Source organism: Protopterus annectens, chromosome 2.part1 (genome assembly GCF_019279795.1).
Source record: "Protopterus annectens isolate FY-2018-M chromosome 2.part1, PAN1.0, whole genome shotgun sequence".
Classification (NCBI taxonomy): Eukaryota; Metazoa; Chordata; order Ceratodontiformes; family Protopteridae; genus Protopterus; species Protopterus annectens.
In genome coordinates, this window is record NC_056729.1 from 537,137,833 (window position 1) to 537,164,442 (window position 26,610).

General features: G+C 45.6%; 1 protein-coding gene across 1 annotated transcript in view; it reads right to left on the reverse strand.

The window, feature by feature from the left end:
• The window catches only part of MAEA (macrophage erythroblast attacher, E3 ubiquitin ligase), a 1,186,461-nt gene that overhangs the window by 1,590 nt on the left and 1,158,261 nt on the right, over positions 1-26,610 (reverse strand). The window lies entirely within an intron of this gene.

Here is a 26,610-nt window from a genome sequence, read left to right on the forward strand (position 1 = left end):
TTATGGTGTGTTTAGGATCCCTTGCAGAACAGCAGTGGCAAACCCTGCTCGGGATCTGGAATATAGAGGTAAATTATAATGCTTGGCAAATGTATGCACGGAGGTCCAAGTAGCCGCCTCAATAATGTCTTTGGTAGCCACTCCTCGTAAGAAGGCTGTGGTAGTGGCTGTTGCCCTTGTAGAATGAGGTCTTATGTTCTGTGGAATTGGCTTTCCATGGAAGGAGTAACAGAATCGTATGCAATTTCCTATCCATTTGGAGATTGTCTGTTTGGAAATAGCTTTTCCTTCCCTTCCTGTTGCATAGGCTACGAAAAGTTGGTCAGTCTTTCTGCTATTTTTTGTTCTGTCCAAGTAGTAGCGTAGCTGTCTATGTACATCCAAGGTATGCAGTATTCTTTCCCTCTGTTTTGTGGGTTGGGAAAGAAGGTAGGCAGGTGGATTGCCTGGTTTAAAGATACTCTGGATACCACCTTAGGCATAAATGTAGGATTAGTCCTCATGGACACTCTATCTTGGTGGAAGATTAGAAAGGGTTGCACTGCCATTAAGGCCTGTAGTTCTGAAACCCTCCTTGCTGAAGTAATTGCCAGTAGGAAAGCAGTTTTCCATGACAGGTGTTGTAGGTCTGCTGTTGCTGCTGGTTCAAAAGGTGATAGTGTCAATTTTTCTAGCACAAAGTTCAAGTCCCAAGCTGGCAATGGTGGTTTCCTTGGAGGTTTTACATTCTTGATTCCTCTGAGGAACTGCCTGAGCAAAGGGTGTGAGAAAACAGGTGGATCAAAGCTGTATTCTGCTGAAATAGCTGATGCATGAATCTTGATGGAGGAGTAGGACAGGCCTGAATGAAGTAGTTCGCCAGATACTCCAGAATGTTAGGCATATCTATGTTTGATACATCTTTTCCTCTTTCAGAACTCCAAATGACAAACCTTTTCCATTTCCCAGCATAATTCCTTCTAGTTGAAGGCCTGCGTGCTTCAAGAATAATGTCTTTAACTCTTTGTGAAAGTTCTGTATTAGCAGCTGCTATGTGATGTTCCATGCAGTCAGTTGCAGCGTTTTAGGTTTGGATGCATGGTGCTGAAGTTGTTCTGAGTTAGCATCAAAGGCATCAGGGTAATTGGCCACATATTGTTCCGAGACATGCTCCTCAGTAGTGGGTACCAATGCTGTCTTGGCCAGTTTGGAGCTATCAGGATTATCCTTGGACGTTCCTCCTTGATTTTTAGTAGTACTTTGTGTATCAAGGGAAGAGGTGGGAATGCATATGCTGTTAGGCCTTTCCAGCTGAAGGAGAGCGAGTCCACTTTCCATGCTAGTGGGTGGAATGTCCTTGTGCAGAATTTTTTGAGCTGGTGATTGAGAGGTGATGCGAATAGATCTATCTGAGGCATTCCCCATTTCTTTGAGATGGTCTTGAAGATATCCGGGTGCAGCTGCCATTCGTGGGCATCCGATGTGGTCCTGCTTAACATATCTGCTAGAGAGTTTTCTTTCCTGGCACAAATATTGCCTGTAACTGGATGTTGTAGCTGAGTGCCAGGGTCCACAGCTCCAAAGTCATTCTGCATAGGGGTAAGAATGAGTGCCTCCCTGTTTGTTGATGTACCACATGACTGTGGTGTTGTCTGTCCTTATCATCAAGTGGTCCTCCTTGAGAAATGGTCTGAACTTTTGGATTGCCAGTTTTACTGCCAGCATTTCTTTTAGGTTGATGTGCAGGTGAAGTTGGTCCTGTGTCCACAATCCTTGTACGCATTTGTCCAGCATATCGCCCCCATCCTAGGTCTGAAGCATCTGTTGTGATGGTCTGGCTTGCTTGACCTTGAAAGGGCAGTCCTGGGTTTGACTGGCATGCCTGAGCCCACCATAGGAACTCCTGTTTTAAGCATGGTATTAGTGGGATTTCCGTTTATAGGCTGTGTCTGTGTTGGGACCATAAATTCTTTAGGTACCACTGTAGTTTTCTCATATGTAGTCTGGCAAATGGAACCAAGATTATGCATGATGCCATGAAACCCAAGGCCTGCAGTACCTTTCTTGCTGTTAACTTGTTCAGTTTTGTTAGTGCCAAGAAGTAAAGAGGGAGTTCTTTTTGTTTTTCTGTAGTTAGGAATGCCATTTGTCTTACTGTGTCCAATTCGTCTCCCAGGAAAGTCCTTGTCTGGGATGGTATCAGTCTTGACTTTTGTAAATTGACTGTGTATCCCAGTGCTTGAAGCAAGTAAATGACCCTTTGTAAATCTGTTGTCAGCTTGCTTTTGTTGTCTCCTTGTATCAGGCAGTCGTCCAGGTATGGATAAATTTGAATTCCCTGTAGTCTGCAATGGGCGATTACTGATGCCAGGCATTTTGTGAATACTCTGGGTGCAGTAGATAAGCCAAAGGGCAATGCTGAGAATTGATAGTGCTCTGATCCTGCAAGAAATCTGAGGTATCTTCTGCAGATTGGTCGAATGGGGACGTGCAGGTATGCCTCCTTGAGATCTAGAGTTACCAGCCAACACTCCTTGCCCAGCATGGGAAGAAGTTGCTGTAGGGTCAGCATTTTGAATTTTGGGACAATGATGTAAGTATTCAGGGTGGACAGGTCTAGAATTGGTCTCCAACTTTTTCCTTTCTTGGAACTAGGAATAGTCTGGAGTAGAACCCCTTTCCTTGCTCTGCTGTTGGCACTTTCTCCACAGCTCTCATGTTTGCTAACTCCATTATCTGTTGTAGAGCCTCTGTCTTTTGATTTGGAGGTAGATTTGGCATTCCTCTTTGTCTGGTAAAGTGTGGAAGTGGAACCGGTAACCTTGATCTATGGTTCGTAAAATCCACTTGTCCTTTGTTATGTGGTGCCAGTTTTTGAAAATAAAGTTAGCTTTCCGCCTAGAGGAGCTGCTATTTGTTCCCTGGTAGGCGGGTTTAGGATTAAGTCACTGTGGCTGTGTTGATGTAGTGGCAGGTGTGGAGTCTGTGCCTCTGTTGTTACCTTGCCACTGTCGTCCTCTGTAGGCACCTCCTCTGGATTGATTTCTGCCTCTGGAACGCCTATACCTGCCCCTTTGAGGACTTGTGGAGTCAGGAAAGGACCAATTTTTGGCAGGCCAGTTCCTCCTAAACTTTGACGGTTGAACCTGCAAGAAATCTTTAACTGTCTGGACTGATTTTGCCTTTTCTTCCATTTTCTTCATAACCTGCTGGGCAGGTGTACCAAACAAACTTGTTTTATCCATAGGAGCATCTAGCAATTTAGATTTAACATGATCCGGTAAAGCTTGCTCCTTTAGCCATGCATGCCTTCTAATTACAGTGCCAGTCATGGCTGATCTAAATGAAGCCTCCAGTGCATCATAGCCACATTTTAAAGAATGGTTACTAACTTGCTGTATGTTATTTACCATTTCTAATACATATTTCTTATCAAGAGATTCATCAGTGGTTAGCTTTTTAGTTAACTGATCAAGCATAAACTCTTGGTATTGTATCATGTGAAACTGACAGTTTAAAGCTCTAGCTGAGAGAGTGGCTGAAGTGTAAACCTTTTTACCCCATCTGTCTAATGACCTTGCTTCCCTTTCAGAAGGAACAGGGTTTTAGCTATGGTCGCGGCTACTGCCTTGGGACTCTGGGAAATAGTTTCGGCGTCTGCAAGAGGGGCCTTGTAAAGGTGTTGATGAGTATCTGGCACCCTGTAATATCTGCCAGGTTTGTCAGGGGCTGGGGTAAAGAATCTGGAGCGGAGCAGACATCATTGAAAGCATCATCCACCACAGAGAGAACAGGAGGTATAGCTAAGGGCCTGTGCTGTGGAAGGTGCAAAAGGTCCTAAGTCTTTTCCTGGAGTCTGAAAAATCCTGTTGCTGCCATTGGAACTGTTCTCGCATGGCATGCAAGGTTTCCCCAAAGGAGAATTCTTCTGGTGGGAAGCAGCTGGAATGGATTCTTCAGCATCAGAATCTTCAAAATTGGAGAAAGGAGCCTCTGGCTGGTCAGTTATGTCTGATTCATCAGCAGAATCATCAGAGGGCACTGGCTCATGGGGCTCTGCCCTAGGTCTCTTCTCTGGGGGCTGAGAGGCCCTGTCTGGGTGAGGTTGAGATCCTCTAATTAATGAAATTAAATCTTCTGCCAAAGTAAGCATTTGGGAACTGGAAGAGGGCCTGGTTGAGGGGGGTTTAACAGGCACTGTTTTAGTAGTCTTGGCTGCTTTAGCCCTGGCGAAGGCCTTAATGGACATGGCTGCTGGAGGCCTAGCAGCACCACGTGCTGGGGTAGAGACATCCAAGGAATAGTGTCTGATAAGTCAGTGGTAAGCACCGTAGTGGGTAAAATTTCTGAGGCCGATTCAAGAGTGCTAGCAGGGACCTCAGTTGTAGAGATAGATTCAGCTGTATTTTGATCAGTTTTCTCGGTTTCGCCGAAACCGAGACACTCATGTTTGCTTAACCATGGTTTCGGCGAAACCGTGGACCGCGAGTGTCGGTCTTTTCTTTGCGTTTTGGCAGAATGCGTAGTCGGAGGATCCGGCGGCATAATGTACGCAAAATCAGAACCGAAAAACTGTTCTGCAAACTCCGACCGACGCCTAAGCCGTTGTCGGTTGAAAGAAGCACAGGACGAACAGGCTGCTACGTGGGCTGGGCCTAAGCAAGGCAGGCAGTAAGAGTGGAAATCTTTATGAGGTATTTGTTTCCCACAGGTTAAACAATTATTAACTTTTTCTGACATCGGCTGAGGCAAGAAAGAGTCCCCAACGGGGTACTTAGCTTTAGAAGTCTTCGAAGTAGTATTCGGTAGAAGTAATCTCTGGATCCGACCGACCGGCACTTGCGAACAGCTTCTGCTTCGGGCGCCACGCGGCAAGAAAGACTGGAGAAAATGGCGTCGGCTGATGCTTTATACCCGAAGTCCAACAGAGATGACGTCGGGTGAAGTGCGACATCAGCCGAAGCCGGACCCGGACTTTGGAATCCGGCCGACTGAAGGGCTGCCTGACGACAGGACAACCCAGTTGTTATGACTGCAGATGCATCCATGAAGGACATCCATAAATCAACCTGGACTATGGCTACTCATAACAGGGACATAAATATGGCCTGTAAAGTACAGTAGTGTACACTTACCATAAATGTAGATGTCCGAGTGTATTCACTGCTGCAGTCATTACATTTGGGTAATCTGCTGGCAGGTTGCCCTCAATCGGCTTGAACATCAAAGTCTTGAGACATGCGTCGGTTGTTGTCTCTTCTTTCATGATGTCAGGTCGTCAGGGGGTATAAAACATGCTGCCATGCAATATATATGTAAATGCACTTTTAGCAACATAAACTTTACCTTCATCTAAAAGCAAATACACCACAAAGGCTTTAGAATATAGTGAAGGAAAGAGAAGTTATAGAAAAAAGGGGGATGGCGGGTGAGTAACCCAGACTGCAACAGTGAATACCCTTGAACATCTACATTTATGGTAGTGTACACAACTGTACTATGTTCTTCGTGTTTCACTGTTGCAGTCATTACATTTGGGTAGAATCCCAAAGGTATGGATGGGAGGATGGAACTAAATAGCATTAGGAGCGGCTATAAGGCCCTGCAGAACTGCAGTGGCAAAGCCTGCCCTGGACTTAGAGAAGAGAGGCAAATGATAATGCTTTGTAAAAGTATGAACAGAGCTCCAAGTAGCAGCTTCTAGAATGTCTTTGGTTGGAACTCCTCTGAGAAAGGCTGCTGAGGTAGAGGCAGCCCTGGTGGAATGTGACCTGATTCCCTTGGGCACCGGTTTACCATGACGCAAGTAGCAGAAACGAATGCAGTGGCTTATCTACTTAGAAATAGTCTGCTTTGATATAGCCCTTCCCCTCTGACCCTGCATACTTTCTTAGAGATTTGGTCCTGTTTAAGTAAATTCTTAGTTGTCTGTGTACGCCCAATGAATGCAGAATCTGCTCCCCCTTGTTCTGCGGATTTGGGTAAAATGTTGGCAGGTGAATAGTTTGGTTAAGAGTCACACTGGATACCACCTTAGGCATAAAGGAAAGATTGGTTCTGAGGGACACCCTGTCCGGGTGAAATGTAATAAAAGGCTCCACAACCACGAGGGCCTGTAGTTCTGAAACCCTTCTTGCTGAAGTGATTGCCAAAAGGAAAGCTGTTTTCCAAGATAAAACCTTTATATCCGCAGTAGCTGTTGGTTCAAAAGGAGGCAGGGTGAGTTTTTCCAGCACAAAATTGAGGTCCCATGCAGGAGTTGGTGATCTTCGGGGAGGCCTTAAATTTTTGGTCCCTCTAAAATACTGTTTTAGCAGGGGATGAGAAAAGATGGGAGTCTCTGTGTTGTAATGAGCCAAGATGGCAGAGGCATGGATTTTTATTGAAGAAAAAGATAGGCCCTTGTCGAGCATCTCAGTCAAGTATTGTAAAATCTGAGGAACATTTGGTTTTGCTGTGTCATTTCCTTGTGCTTGGTTCCAAGCACAGAATCTCTTCCATTTATCAGTATAAGATTTTCTAGTACTAGGCCTTCTGGCTTCCAAAATGACATCCATCACATCCGCAGAATCCTTTACAAATGCATTCTATGAGCACCTGCAGGAATGCATGGATTGCACTATCCCAAATAAAACCAAGACTCACTCCTCCAAAAACAGGAGACCGGTCTGGTGGACCCCGGCCATAAATAAGCTATACAACAGAAGGAGGAAGCTACTACATGTCAGAGCAAAATCCCAAAAAGGGAAGGCATCTCTGATCAGTATTAGCAAGAAACTTCGATCCCTCATAAAATCATCAAAGGCCAGTTTCAAAAGAAAAATTGCCCTAGACACTAAAGATAATCACAAGGCCTTCTTTAGCTATGTCAGGAACATGGGCGGAAACTCCCAGATATGCTCTGAATTATTGCATAACGGTACAAAATATACCGAACCTACAGACATAGCCAACATCCTGGCAGACAGATTCAGCGCAAACTTCTCCCCCCTTCCCCCCCAAAGGAGCAAATGCCTATCCCAACTGAATGTAACCTACCTGACCATCACAGATGCACAGGTGAAAGCTGCCCTCTCCAAAGCAAAAAACACAGCATCTATGAGACCGGACGGTGTCCCAGGCTGTGTCTTGCACGAGCTCCAAGAACTGAACCCTCACATTAAGTCACTGTTCAAACTTAGCCGTACTACAGGATATGTACCCAAAGAATGGCATACAGCTACAGTGGTCCCACTCCACAAAGGTGGTGCCACAACGGACCCCAGAAACTATCGCCCCATAAGCCTGACTAGTCTGGTCTGTAAAGCTATGGAGCATATTATCATGGAACTCATAAACAAAGACATTGGGAGCCTCCAGACACTGGACCCTACCCAATTCAGCTTTGTTAAGGGCAGATCTTGCCTCTTAAACCTAGTTGATTTCTTTGAAACACTTACCAAAGCCATAGATGAGGGCAAGGTAGTCCACACAGCCTACCTGAACCTCGCAAAAGCCTTCGACACAATACCCCACTCGGGCATCATAAATAAGCTTACCAGCTTAAATATCAACCCCTATATCACAAGATGGGTTGCAAACCTGGCTCAGAGATAGAACCCACATGGTCAAAATCGCAGGTGCCATGTCCGAATCCAAACCAGTTACAAGTGGCGTCCCACAGGGCTCAGTTCTGGGACCTCACTTGTTCGGTATATACTTCTCTGAGGTTCAGGCTAACACGGGGGGATTATGGCTGACAAAGTTTCCAGATGACTGCAAACTGGGGGCCATAATCGAATCTCCAGCTGACACAAGCATCCTCCAAAAGGGTCTCACAGAGACGGATGCTTGGTGCTAGAGCCACGGCCTCAAGCTAAATGCTAAAAAGTGCATAGTCATCCCCTTTGGGAAAAACAAGGTGCCCACAAATTACCACATAGGTGGTAATCCATTAAGTACGGAAGAAATAATTAGAGATTTGGGGACCAACGTAGATAGTAATCTCTCCTTTGATAATCACGTTGCCAAAGTGGTTAGAAAGACCTTCTATATAGCCCACCTTATCACGAAAGGGTTCGCATCTAGATCAAGAGAGGTCATTGTGCCCCTCTACTCGTCACTCATCAGGCCCATAATTGAATACAATGCCCCTTTTGGGATGTACCTTACCCGACACTTGCAGCAACTGGACAGACCCCAAAAGTACCTCACCAAGAGGATCATGGGCTACAAACAGATGTGCTATGCAGCTAGACTAAAGAAACTCCAGCTCTACTCTGTTGCTTACCGCCTACTCAGAGGCGATCTATGCCTGACGTACAAAGCCATGTCAAACCCAGAATTAATGGACATGCTCCACCTCAAAAAATCCAAGTCCCTTAGAGTTACACGCTCCATGGACCTAAACCACAGCACAAAAATAAATAGGACATGCTGGAGGGACAGATTCATTTCCCAGAGGCTCCCCTCACTCTGGAATAGAATCCCAATTCATGTTAGACATAGCCCCTCGCTGACCCTCTTCAAGCAAAATTTGGACGCGTGGATGGGAAATCGCAAATTCACCCCTGGGATCTCTCCTGTGTCCCTGCTAGACAGAGGCACAGTAAACTAATCTTAAAAGGGTACCTTCTGTGACCTACTTTACAGAGGGACAGTAGGCTAATCTAATAGGGAGGTGAAAGCCAAATACACTCTGGCTAGGCTTATAAATGCCCTAGGGCAGATAGCCTAGTATCTACCTATGAACCTATTTACTGAGAGGTGTTTGAAAAATTGCATGATCAGCCATGCTGCCAGGTTCGGAGTTTGGAGCTGAGTGTGCAGAATGTGACTGCTCTGCTGAGACAGTAGATGAGGTATTTGAGGCAAGTACCAAGGAGGGAGTTGAGACATATTCCTTAGAATTGGGTACCAGTGCTGGTGAGGCCAGTCTGGGGCAATTAGGATCATTTTTAGTTTTTCCTGTCTGACCTTTAGTAAGACCTTGGGGAGAAGAGGCAGAGGAGGAAAGGCGTAGACTGATAGGTTTTTCCAACTGAAGGATAGGGCATCCACTTTCCATGCTTGTCTGTGGTAAGTCCTTGTGCAGAATTTGTCCAGTTGATAATTTTGGGGAGAGGCAAATAGATCTATGTCTGGACTCCCCCATTTCTGTGTTACCATGTTGAAGACTTGTGGATCCAGTTTCCACTCGTGAGGGTCCATAAGATTTCTGCTTAGGTCGTCTGCCAGAGTATTTTGTTTTCCTGGCAGGAATTGTGTTTGAAGATGTACTTGGTAAGTCAAGGTTGTGTCCCACGATGCCATGGCTAGTCTGCAAATGGGGGTAGGAATGTGTACCCCCCTGCTTGTTTATGTACCACATAACCGTGGTGTTGTCCGTCTTTATCAGTAGTTGTCCTGGATGAAGCAAGTCCTTGAAGGCTGTCAGGGCATTCTGAACAACTAGCATTTCTTTCTGGTTGATATGCAAATGCATTTGTTTTGGTTTCCATATGCCCTGAATGCATCTCCCCGCCAGGTGGGCCCCCCAAGCATAGTCTGATGAGTCTGTAGTTAGGGTTTGGGTGGCAGGGGGTAGAGTGAAAGACCGTCTCTTGTTTTGGTGACATGTCTCTGCCCACCAAAGAAACTCCTGTTGTAGGCAGGGAATGAGAGGAATCATTGTTTCCGGACTGTGACAATGTTGACTCCATAAACTTTTTAGATACCATTGAAGTTTCCTCATATGCAGTCTTGCATATGGAATTAGTAGAATGCAGGATGCCATGAACCCCAAAGCCTGCAGAATTTGTCTTGCAGATAACTGGGTTTTTGTTGCGATCTGTTTGAAGTACATAGTCAATTGCCTTAGTTTGCCTGGCGTAAGGTAAGCCATCTGGGCAGTTGTATTCAAGCTTGCACCCAGGAATGTAATTTTTTGAGAGGGTACCAGTTGTGATTTCTTTTCATTTATTGTGTGCCCTAGACATGTTAGAAGCCTTTTTACAAATGCCAGATGTTGAAGAAGAATGTCCTTGTCTTCTGCTTGAATGAGACAGTCGTCCAGATAAGGATAAATTTGTATGCTTCTTTGTCTGCAGAATGCAATTACTGGTGCCAGGCACTTTGTAAAGACCCTGGGCGCAGTAGATAAGCCAAAGGGCAGTGCAGAGAATTGGCAATGCATAAAAGGGCAGTGCAGAGAATTGGTAATGCATAAAACCTGCCTTGAAGCGATTACTTTATTGGGATATGCAGGTATGCCTCTTTTAAGTCTAGAGCCACTAACCAAGCATTCTTGCCCAGCATGGGCAGTAGCTGTTGGAAAATCAGCATTTTGAATTTTGGAATGTCCAAGAATGTGTTCAAAATCTATAAGTCCAGTATTGGATGCCAGGCATTGTCTTTTCTGGGTACCAGGAACAGTGTTGAATAAAAGCCTTGTCCTTTTTCCTGTTCTGGTACTGGTTGAATAGCCCCCATATCCATGAGGGACATAACTTGTTTCTGAGCCTCTGCCCATTGATTTTGTGGCAGATCTGGCCAGCTGTTTGGAATTGCAAAGTATGGAAATGAAATCTGTACCCCTGGGATACTATGTTTAATACCCACTTGTCCTTGGTAATTAACTGCCAATTTTGAGCATGAAGTGCTAATTTTCCCCCCAAGGGGGCTGCCAAAAGATAAGTGCTTGGTGATGGTAGATGGAAATCACTGAGACTGCTTATTGTAGGGTTGTGCTTTGTTTCCTCCACTTTTGGAGGTAGAGGCACCCCATTGCTTTGACCTGTAAGAACCCTGTGATTGGTATCTAGAGCCTTTTGAGCGCCTGGGTTTGCCTTGTGAGGCTCTGTTGGACACAGGAAAAGACCAATTTTTAGTAGGCCAGTGCCTACTGAATCTTGGTGGCTGCACTTGTAAGAAATCTTTTACAGTTTGCATAGATTTAGCTTTGTCTTCCATTTTCTTTAAAACCTCTTCTGCCTTATTACCAAACAGAGTATCATGCTGTAAAGGTGCATCCAACAATTTAACTTTAACATGATCAGGCAGATTTTGCTCCTTGAGTCAGGCATGCCTTCTAAATCACAGATCCAGTAACTGCGACCCTGCAAGAGGCCTCCAAGGAATCAAAACCACATTGCAAAGTATGCTTTCCAACCTGTTCTGCTGCATGCAGTAATTTCTGTAATTCTTTATTCTCCACACAATCAGATATCAACATTATTTTTTGCTTCAATAAGCCCATAACATGCTGTTGATACTTAAGCATATGAAACTGGCAGTTTAAGGCCCTAATTGCCAAGGTTGTAGACGTATAAACCTTCTTTCCCCATCTATCCAGCGCCCTGGAATCTCTATCAGAGGGGGTAAGATTTTTGGCTGTAGAGGCCTTTACACCTTTGGGACCCTGTGAGATAGTTTCAGGATCAGCAGCAGGATTTTTGAATAAATATTTGTGGGAGTCAGGAACCCCGTAATATCGGTCTGGCTTACTAGGAGCCGGAGGAAGGGAATCAGGAGCCATGCTTGATTCCAAAAACACATCATCAATGTCTAATACAAGAGGTATAGCCAAAGGCCTATGCTGAGGAAGAAGGAAATCCCTAAGCCTCTTTTTTGATTCAGAGAAATCCTGACCCTCCCAATGAAAATGTTCCCTTAAAGTATGCAAGGTTTCTCCAAAAGAATAATCCTCAGGAGGAGATGCAGATGGGATGGATTCTTCTGCATCTGAATCCTCATAGGGTGGTATAGAAAATTCCTGATCAGAAGAGGAATCAGAAGAAATAAAAACGTGATCAGAAGATTCAAAATCAGTGTCTTGCCTAGGCCTCTTAGCAGGGGGGGGTTGGGAACCCCTTAGCAGGGGGGGGGTTGGGAACCCCTGATCAAGGTAATTAAGTCCTCATCCATTTTGATCATCTGTTTTTTTAGGCATAGGGGGCCTGAGCACATGGCTCATGCGTCGGTTTTTTAGTCTTAGAAGTTGTTTTGGTTTTTGAAGCTGGCATCGGTTTTGTATAGAAATGTTGAGGCCTGAAAACACCCTCAGAAGCCGGTGTCTGCTCGGCGGCTCCGGACCCATCTGAGGGAGAGACATCCGTGGGTTCAATACTCTGAAAATTTTGCGGCATACCAGACTCTGCATGGGTCTCGGTAGAGGCCTGCGGCTCAAAAGTAGCAGGTATCAGGGGCTGCGAAAGCGTCTCACTGCGTACCGGCGACTGGCTTAGGAGAAGCTTCGTTGTCAGTTTTGGACCTCGACGGTCTATCTCGGTCTTTTTCTTTGCATTTTTTGTGAACTCAGTTAGTCGGACTGCTATCAGATGACATTTCAGGGTAATTAAATCTGGATCCAAAATATTTTGATGCAAAAATATACAGACGCTTAATAGTGCGTTGGTTAAATCTAGCAGAAAACCGACAGCAAGGCATGTTATGATCTGGGCCTAGGCAAGGAATACAGTACAAATGAAAATCCTTATGAGGTATTTGCTTCCCACAAGTAATGCAATTATTAACTTTTACTGACATCATTAAGGAGCAAGAAAAAGTTTCCCCAACGGGGTACTTAGCTTTAATTGAAGACTTCGGTTCTGAAGCTTGAATGCGAAAATTTCAGGAGTCGGCCGACATGCACTTGCGAACTGCTTCTGCTTCGGGCACCGCGCGGCAAGAAAGACTGAATAAAATGACGTCGGCTGCATGTTTTATACCCCTGATGACCTGACGTCACGGAAGAGGAGACAGCAACCGACGCAGGACCCAAGACTTTGATATTCAGGCCGACTGAGGGCAACCTGCCAGCAGATTACCCAAATGTAATGACTGCAACAGTGAAACACGAAGAACATCTTAAATATGACATGCTGGAGAGATAGATTTATCTCCCAGCGCCTGCCATGTCTTTGGAACAGGCTACCAAATTCATGTGAAACAGAGCACCTCTATGACACTGTTCAAGAGGTACCTGGATGAGTGGATGGGGCACCATAAATTCTTACCAGGGACAGAGCCCACACCCCTCCTGGGCATGGGCTGTCATCACTAAATGCAATCTTGGGGACTGACAAGCATTTCTATGGTACTACATTGGGATGAAATCGGTAGGCTTACAATGACTTCCGGGTTGATAGCCTAGTAATCTCCTATGATCCTATGATGTTGTCAGTGACCACCACTGGCAGAAGGTATGGAGATGACAGAGGTCACAAGGAATATAAAACATTTTACGACAACCATTGTTTCTTAACGTATGACACTTTTAAAATGTCTTGTTAGTTGTAGAAGTACTGGACTTTCCTCCTGTTGGACATGGTTCACAAATAATGTCAGACATATCTGGGATAACAGTTGGACATGGTTCACAAATAATGTGAGATATATGTGGAATAATAAAATGAGTAGTGACTAGAAAATGTACAAATGTAATTTTACAGATTCTCAATACCAAGGAATCTAAAATCCTTTGGACAGACAGTTTTGGATTAACAAACTGAGAAGGAACTAGTAAATGCACAAATGTAGTCATTTTTATAGAGTCTCAATAGCCAGGAATCTGAAATCCTTTGGAGAAATAGTTTTGGGAAACCATAGGAGATTGCTATGGAGTGGAGGGGAATACCTAAGAAGGAAGATATATTAAGACTGATTAGTTAGCAAGTCTAAGATCAAGGGAGTAACTTGCTATCTTACTGGAGCTCCCTGCATTATTTTATGGAAAATGTAACTGCTTTGCTAGAAAGCTTTTTTTAATTCACGACAAGGAGAAAGATTCATGTTTTAATTTACTATTAGAGAAGAAAATAAAGGAAATGTTTTTTCCTAAGTAATCCTTTCAAAACACCTCAGCAGAGGAAGAATTTAAGAGCAACCCCTTATCTAGGGGAGCATAAAGGACGTCAGCAATGAGATCTGTAGGACACTGACAATGAAGCCAGGCAATTCTTAACACTTACTCAAAATCTGGTGCTCCAGAAACAGTATTAGTAATGTCATAAGCACTTCTTAGAGGCAGTTTAAATAAATGAAACACATAAAAGGAATTTTTTGGGTGTAACGTTCTGATATCATCTATCAAACTTATAGGTGGCAAAAGGACGGGAAGTCGTAAAATACTGGCTGCAAAAATGCATCCTCACAAACTGTTAACACAGGAGGAGCTATAACAACTTATTATATTTTTATTATAATTGTGGTACTTAAATTTGAGATTGAAGGCCTGTTTTCCAATATCACTTCACTACTGCCTTTACAAATTTGCATGTGTCAAAATAAATCCTGTCATGTACTTGTGTGCTTGCCTCAAAAATTATATTTCAACCTACTTTCACTACAGAGCTGAATGACTACTGTACACAACTTGCATACAGCCTTGCATTTCTAGGCTATACTGCCTAACGTCACAAAGAAGCATACTCTGTGCCATCCTTGATACAAAACTTAACATTCAAACAAGTTACATTAACCAGAAGCATACCAAACAAGTTACATGAACAAACTGTAAACGTCTTTGTAAAAGAGATCAAGTGTGTGTGTGTGTGTGTGTGTGTGTGTGTGTGTGTGTGTGTGTGTGTGTGTGTGTGTGTGTGTGTGTGTGCTTTTCGGTTAGGTCGCCACAGCGGAACTCCGGTCCACTAATGATTGGCAGTAGAGTTTTACATGCTGGCTTGCCGGGCCTAACGCACAACCTCCAACGAAGGAACGCCCATTCACACATGTCGTCACACAGTAGACGCTCAAACTGAGAATCGAACAGGCAACATCTAACTGTGAGGCAGCAACGCTACTGCAGCACCACCACCGCAGTTGTAAAAGAGATCAAGTATTTGAAAAAAATCTGACTGTATAATGTAGACTCAATGACTTGCTATCTATAGCAAACAGACTGCATTTTTTCTACTGTGGAAAAAGATAAATTAGAATTAATTACAATGCAGACAGCAGCTTAACACAATCTGCTAATCTCTAATACAACTTGCTTCCTAGCTGAGATGGCTTCATTTGAGGGAGAGCAGTTCCAAATTACAGAGTCCCACTGTCCTATATATAATAAACTCTGTAGCACTCGTACACACAGTAGTGCTGGCTGGTCATTTCTAGCGCATATGTACATTACACAGTACTTGTACTGCAAACAGTATCTATGCTTGCTAAGTATGAGTGTCTGAAGCAATACTGGACCATTTAAAGACAATGTGATGGGAAAGGTGTATACACACCACAAAGGTAGACTTGAGAGTAGAGTTCAGGCTGCAGGAGTAGAAGGGTTTATGCCACAAGTGTCGGAACTACTCATCTCTTAGAATATTAAGATGCCAATACCCCCACCCTCCATTTTATTCTTGATGAGAGTCTCCTAATTCATCAGTTTTAGATGGCACAAAACAGCACAAAGAACAATAAGGCAAAAAGAAAGTGGCTGGCTTACTTCCAAAAAATGAAGCTTTAATGAGATTCACCATTACAGTGAGTACACAATCTTCACATGCATTCACGCAAACAGATGCTTATCATGGAATAACAAAGACCTAGCACTGAGCACTGCTTTGTCCAAACAGACAACCTCTTCCATATGGAAGTATAAGCCTGCTTAATAGTTTTCCCCTCACAACCTCTCACCTGGGCAGACAGCATAACTGAAGGGTCAACCTCAGATAACAGGTCACATTGTGAAATGATGGATGACATCCTTGGCCAGGAATATTAGAATTTCAAGTGCTGCTAGAACAGTTAGGTCCTGTGACTATACCCTTTTCAGCCACCAACAGGGGATGAGAAGAGGCCTGGTCATTACTCCCCTAATTTTATTATGAGGCTTGTAAACAGTGGGAATGCTGGGAAGGATTACAGGAATTAGAAGTTATGTACTCACCATAACGTTCCATCTGAGTAGGTGACTTCATTCGGATGCAACCTGTGGGTATCGGATCCGACCTCGGATCCGAGCCGGCAATTCAAAAGCTTAGGCTCCGAGCTCCGAGCTCCTAGCTCCTCCCTCTTACCCATAACCCCTTGCCAAGCCCTGACTGACCTCAGATTGAGTTTGCCTCAAAATACTGACAACAGTATACTAAAACAGCATAAATACTCGCTCTATAAAGGTCAGGGGATGGAGGGATGTTGCATCGAATGAAGTCACCTACTCAGATGGAACGTTATGGTGAGTACATAACTTCTAAATCTGAAGTAGGCAGACTTCATTCGTCTGCAACCTGTGGGACAAGAGTCCCTAGCTACCTGAATCTTGGGCGTCATGGAAGGATGTTCGAGCACCGCTGAGCCAAAGGATGCTCTTCCTCTAGAAACAACATCCACCTTGTAATGAGAAATAAAAGTATGAGGCGAGGCCCAAGTAGCTGCCGCAGATATCATCCAATGATACACGGGACTTAAAGGCGGCTGACGTGGAAACTGCCCTAGTAGAATGAGCCGTAACCCTCTGAGGAGCAGGTCTACCTGAAGTGTCATATGCCTGCAGAATACAATTAGCAATCCACTTAGATAGTGTAACTTTAGATACTGCTTTACCCAGAGCAAATTTAGCAAAGGAGACGAACAGCTGATCTGATTTCCTGTGGCCAGCTGTTCTGTTAATATAAAACGTAATTGTCTATGAACATCCAAGGAATGCAATTTGTATTCTCCTTTGTTTGAGTACTTGGGAAAAACACAGGTAAATTGATTGACTGGTTAATATTGGATTCAGAAGAGACCTTCGAAGAAAAGAAGGATTGGTCCTGAGGCACACCCTATCAGGGAAGAAAGAAAGGTAAGGCGGTTTGACGCACAGAGCCTGAAGCTCAGACACTCTTCTGGCTGAAGTGATAGCTACCAGGAAGGCAGTCTTCCAGGAAAGGTACTTTAAATCAGTAGAAGCTGCAGGCTCGAAGGGAGGAGCAGTAAGGGCTTGCGGAACGAACGACAAGTCCCGGGGTGGTACAACCTCCTTGACTGGAGGCCTCAACAAAAAAACTCCTTTGAGAAATGTTTTGCATAATTTCGCCGTCATAAGGCATAAGGGGAGCTGTGTCATGACCAATGTGATAATGCGAGATAGCTGCCAATTGTACTTTAATCGTGGAAGAACTAGCCCCTTGATGAAAGAGGTCTGTTAGAAAATCCAGCACCGCTGACATAGGTGCCGAGAAAGGATCCAAGGTTCTCTGTACTGCCCATATAGAGAATCTCTTCCATTTACTCCGATAAACCTGCCTGGTGGAAGGTTTATGAGCTGCCACTAAAATGGCCTTGACCGGTGATGAGATACCGGGAGTCCTAATTAAGGATGGAACTGGAGCAGCCAAGCTGTCAACTTCAGGGTCCGCAGATTGGGAACTGAGATTCCCAGAGGGTGAGAGATGAGATCCGAAATTGGATCCAGAATCCATGGTGGATTGATTTTGTGAGACCATACGAAGGAGAACCAAGGTTGTCAAGGCCAGAATGGGGCAATGAGAATCATTCTGCTCCCCAAACTGTTGGCTTTCTGCAGAAGCCTCTGCATCAGAGGAAGTGGAGGGTAGGCATAAAGGAGACCGGGAGGCCAAGCATGCACCAGAGCATCTCGGGGAACTCCTGGTGGGGAAGCAGAGCGAAGAAATTGTCGCATTTGGCGTTTGAGGGAGAGGCAAAAAGATCGCAACAGGGTTGCCCCCAAATGGCAAAAATCTTCTTCGCTACTTGAGGATTGAGAGGCCACTCGTGAGGAGAAAGGATGGTGCGACTGAGCTTGTCCGCAAGGATGTTGGACTTTCCCGGAATGTGCGTTGCTACCAGAAAGCGTTTGGTGGAAATTGCCCATTCCCAGACTCTCATGGCCTCTCGACAAAGGGGGTAAGACCTGGTTCCTCCCTGTTTGTTGATATACCAGACTACCGACATGTTGTCTGTCTGAATCGCAATAGTCCCTGAAGGAAGAACGTGGTGAAGTGCTTGCAACGCTAGGAGCACCGCCCTCATTTCCAGGACATTTATATGCAATGACGTCTCTGTGGGATTCCACGTGCCTTGGACAATCTTTCCCGCAGAATGCCCCCCCACCCGAGGCAAGACGCGTCCATGGTCACTGTGGCTCGGGGAAATGCAGCGCAAAAAGGTCTCCCTGCCAGGGGCTCCGGAGAAAGAAGCCACCAAAGAAGGGAGTCCCTGCACGCTCTGCTGACCGCAATCGGAGCGTTTAGAGAAGAACAAAGAGGGGACCACTGAACCTGAAGGGTCCATTGAAGAACCCGCATGCGTAAACGGGCATAAATGAGAAGCGGAAAAGCTGCCGCCATAGAAGCTAGGGCCCTCAGGACCGAAGCTGCAGTTGGAGATGGTTGCAGGATCGCTGTCACATGACACTTCAGGCTGGCAATACGGTCTCGGGTGAGGAAGGCTCGCATTGATCTGGTGTTTAGTCTTCCTCCTATGAAATCTATAACTTGTGTGGGGTTCAGTAAAGATTTCTCCCAGTTGATCGTGATGCCCAGCCTTGGTGCTAGTTGAAGAAAGTAGTCCCTGGCTGAGCACAGAAGATGCCTTGATGATGCCGTCAGGAGCCAGTCGTCCAGGTACGGAAAGACCTGTAATCCCTGGAGCCTCAGGTGGGCCACTACCACCGCTAGCACCTTGGTAAACACCCTGGGGGCTGAGGTGAGACCAAAGGGAGGACCCTGAACTGGTAATGACTGGCTCCCAGCCGGAAGCGAAGAAACCTCCTGGATCGTCTGTCCATCCGAATGTGGTAGTACGCGTCCTTGAGGTCTATGGAGCACATCCAGTCGTTCTCCTCAAGAGGGAAGTATAGATTGCAGGGTGACCATCCGAACTTTTGCTTGGTTAGTGACAGGTACAACTGGGAATAGACTAAGATTTGTCTTAAGTCCGCGGTCTTCACTGGCTTCAAAAAGAACCTGGAGTAAAACCCTAATCCGGTTTGATCGCGGGGGACGCGCTGGATAGCTCTTTTCCTAGCAGCTGTTCGATTTCGATAGCTGCCGCCTCCCTTTGGTCGGGTGGAACATCTGGGAGGCTGCGAGATTTGGGAACCTTGAATAGGGGAATTGAATATCCTCTGGATATGACTCAAAGCACCCAACTGTCTGTTGTTATGGACTCCCAAGAAGTCAGGTGCCTCGAAAACCGCCCCCCCGACTGCCTCCAGAGACGGACAGCCGGGCAACCCTTCAGGGCTGCTGCGTGGGTCTATCAGAGAAAGGTTCTCTGGACCCAAAGTTGCCAGGAGCCCCCCTGCCTCTAGCACGACGACCTCCCCATCCTCCTCTGCCACGGAAGGACTGGTTGTCCGGAGCAGGTTGGGACTGCTGCGACTTCCGGAACCACATCTTCTTCTGTCCCTTTTGGTTCTTAGAGAAGGACCTCTGGGGAGCTGAGAAGCGGACTCCGACGGCAGACAGCGTCTTCCCGTCCTTTTCGCTCTGGACTAATGTCTCGCGAACAGTCTTGCCAAACAAGGCAGAACCATCGAAGAGGGCATTCGTGAAGGTCGCCTTGAAGGGCTCTGCAAAATCACAATGGCGGAGCCAGGCCTGTCGCCTCATGACTAGGCCTGCTCCGCTGGCTCTAGCGGCTCCCTCAGTAGCATGAGAAAGTAGCCGCATAGATGTATTGGAAACTGATCTGAGAGTGGCCATTCGGGTGGAGTAAACCTGTTTATCCTCACTCGAGATGGACTCAGGGAGATGCAGCGTATTCTTTAATCAGATCCCGCTGCATCCTAATGACATATGCCATGTAGTTCAGCGCTCTCAAGGAGAAGGTTGCTGAACTAAAAACTCGCTTCCCAATGCGATCCATCGAGCGGGACTCCTTGCCCGGAGGATGCATGGAGGGACTCTCCTGGGCCAATTCCCTCTTCGTGGCTGCAGCCATCATCATGGCATCTACTGGGGGACCCTTACTCCAGTGGGTGCGGTCCGACGGAGGGAATGAATGCGGTCCGGGCGCTTAGGGATAGGCTCAATGGTGTCCGGATCCTTCCACGCCCTGATGGAAATAAGATCCACCAGGGGGTCAGCAGGAGGGGACACCCAAGAGGTAGAAGGGCCCGCCTCGAATGCCTCCAAGAACACAGACTCGTCCGAAGAAGCCTTGGGGCAGACCACCCCCGATCCTTAACATCTCCATGATGTCTCCAAATGAGACGCCCTCAGGGGTGACCTAGGGAGCCTTCCCTTCATCCAAGTCTGTGTCTTCAGTGACGGACTCAGGGAGTCCATGTGCCTCCTTTTGCACTTACGCTTCCGAGGTACTTCATCGGGGCTGTCCGAGGAGTACTCTTCAGCAGTTGGATGTTCCAAGGGAACCACTTGGGACATCGAGGCGGGCTGTCCCTGGGACCGGCTGGTGGGGCCTGGCCCAACTGCAATGGAGTGCGGGATGGAGCCGTGGCAGGGACCGGGGTCCGGATGTCCTCGACAGTGCCCTTTCCACTACGCCGAAAGCCGAGGGGAGCCAGCTTCTCTAAGCCCGAGCCGACCCCACTCGGATCCGGACGACGGATCGGAGTCGGAGCAAACCGCCGGATCCGAGAGACCGTGTGCTCCGACCTGGACGGAGCCGAAGACACACCAGCTCCTCGATCCGAGGCTCGGCCCTCGGCTCGAGAGGTCGGGTCCGGCACCAAGCACTCAAGGGATGGGACGGATCCGAGGTGCCCGACCCATCGGATCCGACCCACCCCGGATCCAAATCTGCCCGGCGCCGACAGCTCCGAACCTGTGGTATGGGTCGGAGAAGGAGCCAAGGGGCGAAAAAAGGGTCAAGCCCCTCCCGGATGGGGGCTAGAGCACTCCCATTTGCATTTGGGCCTGGATGAATTTCCTCATCATCCGTCCATATCAGCTTCACTCATTGAAAATGTTGATCTAGTGGAGGCCACCAAGCGGACCTAGAGAGCCTCGAGACCTCCTAGAAGGGCTAGCCTCCTCCTCCTCGGGTCCAGGAGAGAACCGAGGGAGTGGAGCCGAGGAGGAGGAAAGCTAGAAGGCACAGGGAGGCCCGCTTAGATGGAGGAGCCGAACTGGAAGTTTCGCTCTTCGCTTGTGGTTCCTCTCCCTGTGCCTCTCCTTCTGTCTTTCCCTAGAGGATTCCTTCCTCCGGCAACTTGAGGGAGGTTGAGTCCCAGCCGGAGGGGAGAACCCACAGCAACAGGTTGCTGAGTGGAAGGGGCAGAGGCGGCGGTATCTGGAGGTAAAAGACCCGCCAGCACCAACTTCGACCTCCGCTCCCTCAAAGCCCGGGTTGAACCCTGCACAAATGGTACAACCAGATGACAGGTGTTCAACCCCAAGATGACTTGATCGAGTGTGGCCATCCGCTGCGGACAGCTTATGGCCACACTCGGTACATTAAAACACAGCCTTATGGGCTTCAGACATCACAACCCTAAGGCCTAACACAAAACACACACAAACAAACTACGCAAAACCCGAGAAAATTAAATAAAAGAGAGAGGAAAGCCTAAACACACTCAACACTAACTATATCAAGAACGAAAATAAAGATTTTTAAAACTTTTTCTGTCAAAAAATAGTTTCTTATCTTCACCAACGCCAGGAGCTCTGGAATTCCGTAGCTACTTGAAAAGCGGCAAATGAAATCTGAGGTCAGTCAGGGCTTGGCAAGGGGTTATGGGTAAGAGGGAGGAGCTAGGAGCTCGGAGCCTAAGCTTTTGAATTGCCAGCTCGGATCCGAGGTCGGATCCGATACCCACAGGTTGCAGACGAATGAAGTCTGCCTACTTCAGATCCTCCAATATCACAGAGAATGTGTTTACTGCTGCCTTCCTCTTGTCTAGCTCAACTGAAGAGGAGGATGATCACATTCTCCCAGGTGGCAAAAATGCCAGTTTCCAAAATCCTCTTTTCTGGAAGAGCCTGATCAGGCAAGCTTCTGACTCCACACTCCAGAAGAGAGCTAAAAGCCTGATTCAGGGCATCCACCAACTTATTCACCTCTATCTATGTCCCTGTGTCAGTGATATCCACAATCTTCCCCACATCAGAAGCAAAGGCACGAATCCCTAACATGGTAACCATCCAGAACAGGTCATAATGGATATACCAGAAAGAAGTTGATCAGGAACAAAATGGGGCACAAATTATCAGTCCTTGCAGGACCAAGAGCAGCTGAGGAAAACCCTGACACTCTAACACAAGAAAAGCCTCTGTGACCCCCTTCAGCATTATAGTCCACTGAAACGGACCAAACTCCCAGTGGAGCCCTTTCTGGTGGGGACAGATATACAAATTCAGAATGTGGCTGAAGGTGACTGTCTAAAATCCACCAGATTCTTAATGATGATTCTCTAACCCCAGGTGAAATCAGAGAACTGCACATCCCAAAAGACAGTCCTGATCACAGACAGGACTGTTGTCCATCTTTTATGGGAGTGGTCAACCCAGGAAAATCAGCCTGCACCTGAGAAAGTAGCATCATGAAATGCTTATGGGACTTACTCTGATACTGAGAAGGCCCTTCCTCATCTTCTAGGGTAAGTTGGGCCTAGCCAAGCTAAGGAAAGACAGGACATAGCAAGAGAGTAATTACAGAGGCCCTTCACAGAGCTTGCATCCTGCTGCTTCTTTAGGAGATCAATGACTAGGTCTTGCACATGCCTGTCAAAATATATATTCCAGAAGAAATGAGCTGTCAGGATCTTGTCTCTGAGCTCCACTATAAGGGAGGGTGGCCTAAGGTACATATTTGAGCTGTCAGACCTTGCCAAAGTATCATGGTAGCAAAAATTAGTACAGAATATATGGTATCCTATATGGCAGACCATACACAGGGGCCTTGTAAATATTTTACTTCATCTCAGGATCTGGGAGCTTCTTTAGCTTTTCAGCTCTTTCCTAACTACATGAGCCCAAAACAGGGAATGGTGAAATAAACACACAAATGCCTGAATTATATCACAGTAGAGGATAAGGCCCTCTTGATACAGCTGTCCATAGCTTGCTGACCTTGTTCCAGAGACATACGCTGAACCAAAAAGCTTACATCACAGTCAACAACTGGATGCCTGGTGATGATATCTGCCTACTCTGTCAGCAGTCAACAAAGCAGAATCATGGAACTTCTTTCTAGGTCATTCTGCCAGCATCCTTAATGAATGGCTTAAAGTGGAATGATCCAAGGTTCCTTGTTTTTCTTCGTCAGAAACTCCACTAGCTGCTTCTTGGGGGAAGGGATGGAGCCAAGGAGTCTTAGTTGCTGTTCGTTTGAGAGCACCTCCAAATTAAGGAGTCATCTGCAGGATATACAGGTATGGATGGACCCATTACCCATCTATTTTAGAGACGGTATCCTCAAGATCTTCCATATATTCATAAGATACTGAAGGTAAACAAAGAACTACCATCACTCCCACTACCAACAGGCATACACTTTCATAGGCATGACTATGAAAAAGATCAGCCCCAGTTGCTGGGGATCAGGAACTGACACTGGTATACACACTAGCCAAGGGTAGTACATGGAGGCTTCAAGACAAAACTACCTATCAATATACTCTCATATGCACCTAAAGCTCCTGGCAGCAAAACATCTGCTTGATGCCCAAGCCCTGTGATTCAAAAGGTGCAGAAGTTTGACAACTGGAGAATTAATCCGCAATGAAGGACCCATCATCCAGATAAATGCCCATATTTTTGTCATGACTAATTTATTTTGAGTTTTCCTTTCTTCTTTTCATTTTACCCACTTCTGATGTTTCATCAAATAACACATTTATCAGCTGACCTGCGAGTGAAGTAGTCTCACTGGCTCCACAGCTGAGATGCTCTTCCTTTTTTCAGTTCAGCAACTTTTTCTTTGAACTTCCACAACTGAAACATGCAAGCCTTCAGCTAGCATATGCCACGTCATGAGTCACACTAGAAATACATACCTAGCTACTGAGCCTGACAGTTCACCCCCATACACCAAGCAAGTACATTCCTGCAAATCAAGATACTGTGAAGGAAACATACAATGCAAAAGAACAAATACCCATCTGTCTTGCTTACAGGGAAGTACAACAGGAGTTACTGCATGGAGAAATCCAAGAGATAGTGACAGGGTACTAGAACCTACTAGAGAGGACTACTGGATGATAAACAGACGAAGAACACATCTGCAGCATCTAAAATCAAGACTCGCTCTCTCTCTCTTGGGTAAATAACAAGAGAAATCCCAAGCAGTGTAAACTCAGCCAAACCGACAGAAGCCAGAAGATGGCCGATGCCAAAAGCTCAGAAAGCCAAGTCCCAAAGTACCAAAGGAGGCTAAACTCCTGAAACTACAGTCTACAAAATGCTAGGTGAAGGTGTGAACCAATGAGCAAGTGGGCATGGCACAACTGAATGCAACAAAGGCATTTCTGAAGCAAGAGCTAGAAGCAGCACAACACCTGACAGAGTGGCTTCTGACAGCAGCATTTTTTAAGGATAAGTATGTCACCTGTTGTAAATCAGAGTTTCACAACTAGCAGCTTCTCTCTTCCCTGAAGCAAGAGAGAGCAACAGGTGTTCGATCTTCCTAAATTCATGCCTTACTTTGGGAAAACTCTGAATTGTTGTCACATATCTATGGCGTACAGAGCTCTTTCTTCTATGGATTCTGCTCATAGAAAAAGAAAAAAAAAATTATATAATTTTATATATATATATATATATATATATATATATATATATACACACACACACACATATATATATATATATATATACACACACAGACATACACACACTATATATATATATATATATATATATATATATATATATATATACACATACATACATATACATATACATACACACATATATGGGTTCACTACTAAATACTGAAATACCACAATCCCAACACTCTGAATACAGACACCCAGAATCTTGAGATTGCGGAATCCCCAAGTAAAAAAAAAAAAAAAAACTCACACAACCATCAGCAATAATGTTTTTGCAGGGTGGCAAGCCCCCCTGCACCCCCTGCAACTTAAATATACCAACTCCGAGATCGCACTACAGTGGAGAAAATGGCAAAGTTGCCGTTCTGCACTGTATGGCAATCGCCATTCACAGTTTTCAAGATTCTGGGTGTCGGTATTCAGTGTCTCGGGATTGGAACCTCTTTAAAGTGATGTCACAAGACACCTTTTCCCCCATATGCTAATACACAGACTACAGAAAGCCTATATCTCTCAGATGACCATCATATGAAACGTAGTTCAGAGGCGTCTCCAGTATATGTTGCACTATAATTAAATTCAGACACACTCCACAGCTACTGCACTGTTAAAAGACCAATATCTGCTGTCAGGCAGACTGTCTGCTAGGCCTCACTCATAATCAAAGATTTTCCTTGCAGTGTGGTCCCTTTCCTGCTTAATCTTGCCAATAATAAAAATGGATGTTCCTGGATCACCATCTAAATGGGAATTCTGCCTTTGACAGAATGTTTTAATTTCTCTGTCACTTAATTTCCCTTGCCTCTTCCTGCTGAATGGTCGACAAGGACATGCCTATAGGCCAAGCAAGTCCATATGTCCTCCCACCCATTTTTTTTCCTTAGGCACTGCACATCTCAGCCAAGGACAGCTGTTCAGCACCATCATCATGCTCTCTTTTTAGGTATTCTTATGCCTTTTCCTATACTCCTCCGGGGCTATATTAAATCAGCAAAACAGCATTACAGCAAATGCCATTTTGCTGACAAATATACAACAAAATCTGACAACACCGAAACCCCAGGTCACAGATTTTTTTTCCACAGGGAAAAAAATTGGTAGACCAACAAAACACAACACACCACTTAAAACATTGCAGAGTGCAGGGTTTCACCCCCACATCCCTCCCCAACTAAATATACCAACTCTGAGATCGCACTACAGTGGGTTAAAGGGCAATGTCACGGCTCAGGCCAAGAGATTTTTTTTCCTGGGGGGGGGGGGGGGGGGTCGCTGACCTGAGCTTTTGCTGTTGTCAGATGTCATTTGATATGTGTAAGCGAAATGGCGTTCGCTGTAATGCCATTTCGCTGACTTAATATAGACCCACTGCTCCGCCTCCTCTAGTTTTAAGGATAGGTCAGTCTCCACACCAATTCCTGCTCGCACTGGTACTTTTTCTGTTTTAAACTTTTCACTGCAGTTTGATCCTATTTAAAGGCAGAGCTTTCCCTCTTACTTAGAAAAAAAGCTGCGTATATTACAGTAAAAGCCCCTTCTTAGAGGTTTACTGCCTTCGTTACTTTATCAGTTTGGGGGTTCTGTTATTTTCCCTTTATTTACTCCTCTCCAGCTCTTCCTTCAGATTAAGACTGGCAGTGACTGACACGTTATCCTTGGGTCCTGTAAAGGCCTCTATGTAGTTCTGATCCTGTCAATGCCTATGAAAAAACGTGCATTTTAGCTTAGCTAAAAGGTGGGTCACAGAAATGGCAATAGCTCTTCTTTAGAATCAAATCTGATTAATCTGTATAGAAGGGAACATATACTGCTCTCTCTCATACCCACACGAAAGTGAGGGTATAAAAATCTTAAAACTGATAATCAAACAGTTTGAGGTGGTGATCACAGTCTTAGACAAAGTCAAGGTAGTTGTTAAAAAGTAACATAGGGCAAAAAACAAACATGCCCATATGCATTTCCCAAACATCTCTCATAAATACAGGAAA